This window comes from Anopheles marshallii (genome assembly GCF_943734725.1).
Source record: "Anopheles marshallii chromosome X unlocalized genomic scaffold, idAnoMarsDA_429_01 X_unloc_33, whole genome shotgun sequence".
In the NCBI taxonomy this organism is placed as follows: domain Eukaryota; kingdom Metazoa; phylum Arthropoda; class Insecta; order Diptera; family Culicidae; genus Anopheles; species Anopheles marshallii.
In genome coordinates, this window is record NW_026525880.1 from 85,001 (window position 1) to 92,500 (window position 7,500).

Genomic DNA, 7,500 nt, shown 5'->3' on the forward strand with positions numbered 1-7,500 from the left:
ACCTTACTCGTATCATTTTGTGTGTTTCCAGCAATCCAACACTATGTGAGCTATTCCAACTTGTACGTTCAACTGGTGAACATTATGTTGTGAAGGCGAGCTCCACTGTACTTACCACCGGGTATGGTGTTCGTACAACCATCAGTAAACATGCGAACCAACGACGATCGAAGGAATGAATTCCGATCTCAGCATCGTTGGCTATGATCGGACAATTTACGGGCTTGCAATCCTCTACTTTCCAAGACCACAGTAGCGGTCTTCAACGTGCGTTCAACTTTCCAACACTTGTGAGCTATTCCAATCTATGCGTCCAACTGGTGAACATTATGTTGTGAAGGCGAGCTCCACTGTACTTACCACCGGGTATGGTGTTCGTACAACCATCAGTAAACATGTGAACCAACGACGATCGAAGGAATAAATTCCGTTCTCAGCATCGTTGGCTATAATCGGGCAATTTACGGGCTTGCAATCCTCTCCTTTCCATGACTACCGGAGCAGTCTGGAATGTGTGTTTCCAGCAATCCAACACTATGTGAGCTATTCCAATCTATGCGTCCAACTGGTGAACATTATGTTGTGAAGGCGAGCTCCACTGTACTTACCACCGGGTATGGTGTTCGTACAACCATCAGTAAACATGTGAACCAACGACGATCGAAGGAATAAATTCCGTTCTCAGCATCGTTGGCTATGATCGGGCAATTTACGGGCTTGCAATCCTCCTATGCACCTGGTAATGTATGGTAGTGTTTCCTGCTGCTTTCCTGATTTGGATGTGTACCATGGCCTTTATCAGGCACTCTCTACTAGCTCCGGAATCGAACCCTGATTCCCGCTTCCCGTCACAACCATGGTAGTCCTCTACACTACCATCAATAGTTGATGGGGCACAGTCAAGTGAAAGATCGGTACCAGACTTCAACTCAATCGGCCGATTGGTTTAACTAATAAGTGCACCGGTCCTACCACCTTCAGAAGCAGCATTCCCGGCCTGTTGCATGTATTAGCTCTGGTTTTCATCAATCTTCCCCTGCTGTGTTATACTGAGCTTATGCGGTTTCTCGATTGTCGTGCAAAGTGTGTTATCACACATACCCAATATGCTCAACTCTCATGTTCGTTTGACGCACCAAACTTTATTAGTGATGCACCACACAACAGGTTTTAATATACGCGATCGTGTGTGTTTCAGTGTGAACTTGGTGCGCCAAGTCCATTTGTGATGCATCACTTAGCTAACCATCTTTCGGGACTGTTTAGGGTATGTGCTCCTCCACATCTATGCTTACTCGTACACATTCTCTGTCAATAGGTTTAAGATCGGGCATTCTACCATATCATTGCCTTAATGCTTTCAAATCAAGGCTACCAGGGTAGCCTAATTGCGTTCGAAACTCAACTTGTGAGCTGTCGGCCCTAGAAGTTTTTTAGGCTGCTAGGACCTCTCTCTATATTTTGCCTTTGGACTTCTCGAAGCTCAACTTGTGAGCAGTTCCATGCACCACTACCCGTATCTCTTAGCTTAGTTCTAGCCATGTGCGTTCAAAGCTCAACGTTAAGCTGTGTCCTGCACCACAATCGTTATATAATAAGCTTATCTCTAAGCTTTTTTGCGTTCAATGCTCAACGTTAAGCTATCCCTTCGCTTAGAACCTCGCTCTACATTTTGCCTTTGGACTTCTCGAAGCTCAACTTGTGAGCAGTTCCATGCACCACTATAGGTATCTCTTAGCTTAGTTCTAGCCATGTGCGTTCAAAGCTCAACGTTAAGCGGCCTCATGCACCACAACCCTTGTATCTTAAGCTTATCTCTAAGCTTTTTTGCGTTCAATGCTCAACGTTAAGCTATCCCTTCGCTTAGAACCTCGCTCTACATTTTGCCTTTGGACTTCTCGAAGCTCAACTTGTGAGCAGTTCCATGCACCACTATAGGTATCTCTTAGCTTAGTTCTAGCCATGTGCGTTCAAAGCTCAACGTTAAGCGGCCTCATGCACCACAACCCTTGTATCTTAAGCTTATCTCTAAGCTTTTTTGCGTTCAATGCTCAACGTTAAGCTATCCCTTCGCTTAGAACCTCGCTCTATATTCAACTTTCAGATACCTCAAAGCTCAACTTATGTGGTCTGCTATTGCTCTTGAACGGGTACAATATCTGACAGAGGGGGGTTTTTGGCCCAAATTATGCATTATTAGTTTAACCTCCGTCGCAGAACCACATTTGACCAGGTCGAGAAAAAAATTTTTTCGTGACGACCTGGTCCCCCATAGTAGGGAATGAACATGACATCTTAACCATATTTGACCATTTTCAAATTTCTCGTCGCGGAATCATGACTTTACTAGTAAAATTTGTTCCGGGTAGGGACCTCCCATACAAAATTTTCATCGCTCCAAAAGTGATTTCGTTTCACTTTTCAACATTTACAAGGTCCATAAATCATGTTTTGAGACGATATGGAAAAAAAAATTTTTTGCCCGTCTCGACCAACTCGACCGATGGTGACCACAGCAGGGTGCTCCATACAAATTTTCCTTATGTGGAATTTTCAGTGTAAAATAAGGTTTCTCCAATCGATCGCGGGTTTCACTTTTCATCATTTGCTAGGTCTAACTATGATGTTTTGAGTGGTCCCGCAAAAATTTTTTCTCTTGGCCAGTCGACCCTTTCGTCCATGTCGGTGTGTTCTGCAGTAGGGTGCTCCATACAAATTTTCCTTATGTGGAATTTTTCAGTGTAAAATAAGGTTTCTCCAATCGATCGCGGGTTTCACTTTTCATCATTTGCTAGGTCTAACTATGATGTTTTGAGTGGTCCCGCAAAAATTTTTTCTTGGACCGGGCCTTCCTTCCCGGCCCTGTCGGTGTGCTCTGCAGTAGGGTGCTCCATACAAATTTTCCTTATGTGGAATTTTTCAGTGTAAAATAAGGTTTCTCCAATCGATCGCGGGTTTCACTTTTCATCATTTGCTAGGTCTAACTATGATGTTTTGAGTGGTCCCGCAAAAATTTTTTCTTGGACCGGGCCTTCCTTCCCGGCCCTGTCGGTGTGCTCTGCAGTAGGGTGCTCTATACAAATTTTCCTTATGTGGAATTTTTCAGTGTAAAATAAGGTTTCTCCAATCGATCGCGGGTTTCACTTTTCATCATTTGCTAGGTCTAACTATGATGTTTTGAGTGGTCCCGCAAAAATTTTTTCTTGGACCGGGCCTTCCTTCCCGGCCCTGTCGGTGTGCTCTGCAGTAGGGTGCTCCATACAAATTTTCCTTATGTGGAATTTTTCAGTGTAAAATAAGGTTTCTCCAATCGATCGCGGGTTTCACTTTTCATCATTTGCTAGGTCTAACTATGATGTTTTGAGTGGTCCCGCAAAAATTTTTTCTTGGACCGGGCCTTCCTTCCCGGCCCTGTCGGTGTGCTCTGCAGTAGGGTGCTCCATACAAATTTTCCTTATGTGGAATTTTTCAGTGTAAAATAAGGTTTCTCCAATCGATCGCGGGTTTCACTTTTCATCATTTGCTAGGTCTAACTATGATGTTTTGAGTGGTCCCGCAAAAATTTTTTCTTGGACCGGGCCTTCCTTCCCGGCCCTGTCGGTGTGCTCTGCAGTAGGGTGCTCCATACAAATTTTCCTTATGTGGAATTTTTCAGTGTAAAATAAGGTTTCTCCAATCGATCGCGGGTTTCACTTTTCATCATTTGCTAGGTCTAACTATGATGTTTTGAGTGGTCCCGCAAAAATTTTTTCTTGGACCGGGCCTTCCTTCCCGGCCCTGTCGGTGTGCTCTGCAGTAGGGTGCTCCATACAAATTTTCCTTATGTGGAATTTTTCAGTGTAAAATAAGGTTTCTCCAATCGATCGCGGGTTTCACTTTTCATCATTTGCTAGGTCTAACTATGATGTTTTGAGTGGTCCCGCAAAAATTTTTTCTTGGACCGGGCCTTCCTTCCCGGCCCTGTCGGTGTGCTCTGCAGTAGGGTGCTCCATACAAATTTTCCTTATGTGGAATTTTTCAGTGTAAAATAAGGTTTCTCCAATCGATCGCGGGTTTCACTTTTCATCATTTGCTAGGTCTAACTATGATGTTTTGAGTGGTCCCGCAAAAATTTTTTCTTGGACCGGGCCTTCCTTCCCGGCCCTGTCGGTGTGCTCTGCAGTAGGGTGCTCCATACAAATTTTCCTTATGTGGAATTTTTCAGTGTAAAATAAGGTTTCTCCAATCGATCGCGGGTTTCACTTTTCATCATTTGCTAGGTCTAACTATGATGTTTTGAGTGGTCCCGCAAAAATTTTTTCTTGGACCGGGCCTTCCTTCCCGGCCCTGTCGGTGTGCTCTGCAGTAGGGTGCTCCATACAAATTTTCCTTATGTGGAATTTTTCAGTGTAAAATAAGGTTTCTCCAATCGATCGCGGGTTTCACTTTTCATCATTTGCTAGGTCTAACTATGATGTTTTGAGTGGTCCCGCAAAAATTTTTTCTTGGACCGGGCCTTCCTTCCCGGCCCTGTCGGTGTGCTCTGCAGTAGGGTGCTCCATACAAATTTTCCTTATGTGGAATTTTTCAGTGTAAAATAAGGTTTCTCCAATCGATCGCGGGTTTCACTTTTCATCATGTGCTAGGTCTAACTATGATGTTTTGAGTGGTCCCGCAAAAATTTTTTCTTGGACCGGGCCTTCCTTCCCGGCCCTGTCGGTGTGCTCTGCAGTAGGGTGCTCCATACAAATTTTGCTTATGTGGAATTTTTCAGTGTAAAATAAGGTTTCTCCAATCGATCGCGGGTTTCACTTTTCATCATTTGCTAGGTCTAACTATGATGTTTTGAGTGGTCCCGCAAAAAATTTTTCTTGGACCGGGCCTTCCTTCCCGGCCCTGTCGGTGTGCTCTGCAGTAGGGTGCTCCATACAAATTTTCCTTATGTGGAATTTTTCAGTGTAAAATAAGGTTTCTCCAATCGATCGCGGGTTTCACTTTTCATCATTTGCTAGGTCTAACTATGATGTTTTGAGTGGTCCCGCAAAAATTTTTTCTTGGACCGGGCCTTCCTTCCCGGCCCTGTCGGTGTGCTCTGCAGTAGGGTGCTCCATACAAATTTTCCTTATGTGGAATTTTTCAGTGTAAAATAAGGTTTCTCCAATCGATCGCGGGTTTCACTTTTCATCATTTGCTAGGTCTAACTATGATGTTTTGAGTGGTCCCGCAAAAATTTTTTCTTGGACCGGGCCTTCCTTCCCGGCCCTGTCGGTGTGCTCTGCAGTAGGGTGCTCCATACAAATTTTCCTTATGTGGAATTTTTCAGTGTAAAATAAGGTTTCTCCAATCGATCGCGGGTTTCACTTTTCATCATTTGCTAGGTCTAACTATGATGTTTTGAGTGGTCCCGCAAAAATTTTTTCTTGGACCGGGCCTTCCTTCCCGGCCCTGTCGGTGTGCTCTGCAGTAGGGTGCTCCATACAAATTTTCCTTATGTGGAATTTTTCAGTGTAAAATAAGGTTTCTCCAATCGATCGCGGGTTTCACTTTTCATCATTTGCTAGGTCTAACTATGATGTTTTGAGTGGTCCCGCAAAAATTTTTTCTTGGACCGGGCCTTCCTTCCCGGCCCTGTCGGTGTGCTCTGCAGTAGGGTGCTCCATACAAATATTCCTTATGTGGAATTTTTCAGTGTAAAATAAGGTTTCTCCAATCGATCGCGGGTTTCACTTTTCATCATTTGCTAGGTCTAACTATGATGTTTTGAGTGGTCCCGCAAAAATTTTTTCTCTTAGCCAGTCGACCCTTTCGTCCATGTCGGTGTGTTCTGCAGTAGGGTGCTCCAACCAAGTTTTCCTAATGAAAGTTTTTCGTGGTTTCGTGTTAGTTAAAAACTCCGGAACTTGGCTTATTTTCACCATAATTTCCACATATGGTGACCAACTCAATAAACGTTTTGTGCGTATCCTATGGACAGTTTTTCGCGTTCAACTTGGTGAACTAGGGTTGTTTTCCCGAAGGGTAAAAAAATCTGGACTTAGCCAAATTTTGAAATCTCCAACCAATCTTGGCCTGTTAGATTATCTTGGTTGGTTTGCTATGGGCTGCTACGGCCTACTTGATAGGCAATGTTTCAACTCTTGGAAGCTTTCGTGGTTGTTTAGAACTGTCCATGGCCTTCTTGATAGAAATGGCTTATCGTGGCCATGGACTTAGCAACATTTTGAGATCCAATCTTGGCCTGTTAGATTATCTTGGTTGGTTTGCTATGGGCTGGTACGGCCTACTTGATAGGCAATGTTTCAACTCTTGGAAGCTTTCGTGGTTGCTAAGCACTGTTCGTGGCCTTCTTGATAGAAATGGCTTATGGTGGCCATGGACTTAGCCAAATTTTGAAATCTCCAACCAATCTTGGCCTGTTAGAGTATCTTGGTTGGGTTGCTATGGGCTGGTACGGCCTACTTGATAGGCAATGTTTCAACTCTTGGAAGCTTTCGTGGTTGCTAAGCACTGTCCATGGCCTTCTTGATAGAAATGGCTTATGGTGGCCATGGACTTAGCCAAATTTTGAAATCTCCAACCAATCTTGGCCTGTTAGATTATCTTGGTTGGTTTGCTATGGGCTGGTACGGCCTACTTGATAGGCAATGTTTCAACTCTTGGAAGCTTTCGTGGTTGCTAAGCACAGTTCGTGGCCTTCTTGATAGAAATGGCTTATGGTGGCCATGGACTTAGCCAAATTTTGAAATCTCCAACCAATCTTGGCCTGTTAGAGTATCTTGGTTGGGTTGCTATGGGCTGGTACGGCCTACTTGATAGGCAATGTTTCAACTCTTGGAAGCTTTCGTGGTTGCTAAGCACTGTTCATGGCCTTCTTGATAGAAATGGCTTATGGTGGCCATGGACTTAGCCAAATTTTGAAATCTCCAACCAATCTTGGCCTGTTAGATTATCTTGGTTGGTTTGCTATGGGCTGGTACGGCCTACTTGATAGGCAATGTTTCAACTCTTGGAAGCTCTCGTGGTTGCTAAGCACTGTTCGTGGCCTTCTTGATAGAAATGGCTTATGGTGGCCATGGACTTAGCCAAATTTTGAAGTCTCCAACCAATCTTGGCCTGTTAGATTATCTTGGTTGGTTTGCTATGGGCTGGTACGGCCTACTTGATAGGCAATGTTTCAACTCTTGGAAGCTGTCGTGGTTGCTAAGCACTGTTCGTGGCCTTCTTGATAGAAATGGCTTATGGTGGCCATGGACTTAGCAAAATTTTGAAGTCTCCAACCAATCTTGGCCTGTTAGATTATCTTGGTTGGTTTGCTATGGGCTGGTACGGCCTACTTGATAGGCAATGTTTCAACTCTTGGAACCTTTCGTGGTTGCTAAGCACTGTCCATGGCCTTCTTGATAGAAATGGCTTATGGTGGCCATGGACTTAGCAAAATTTTGAAGTCTCCAACCAATCTTGGCCTGTTAGATTATCTTGGTTGGTTTGCTATGGGCTGGTACGGCCTACTTGATAGGCAAT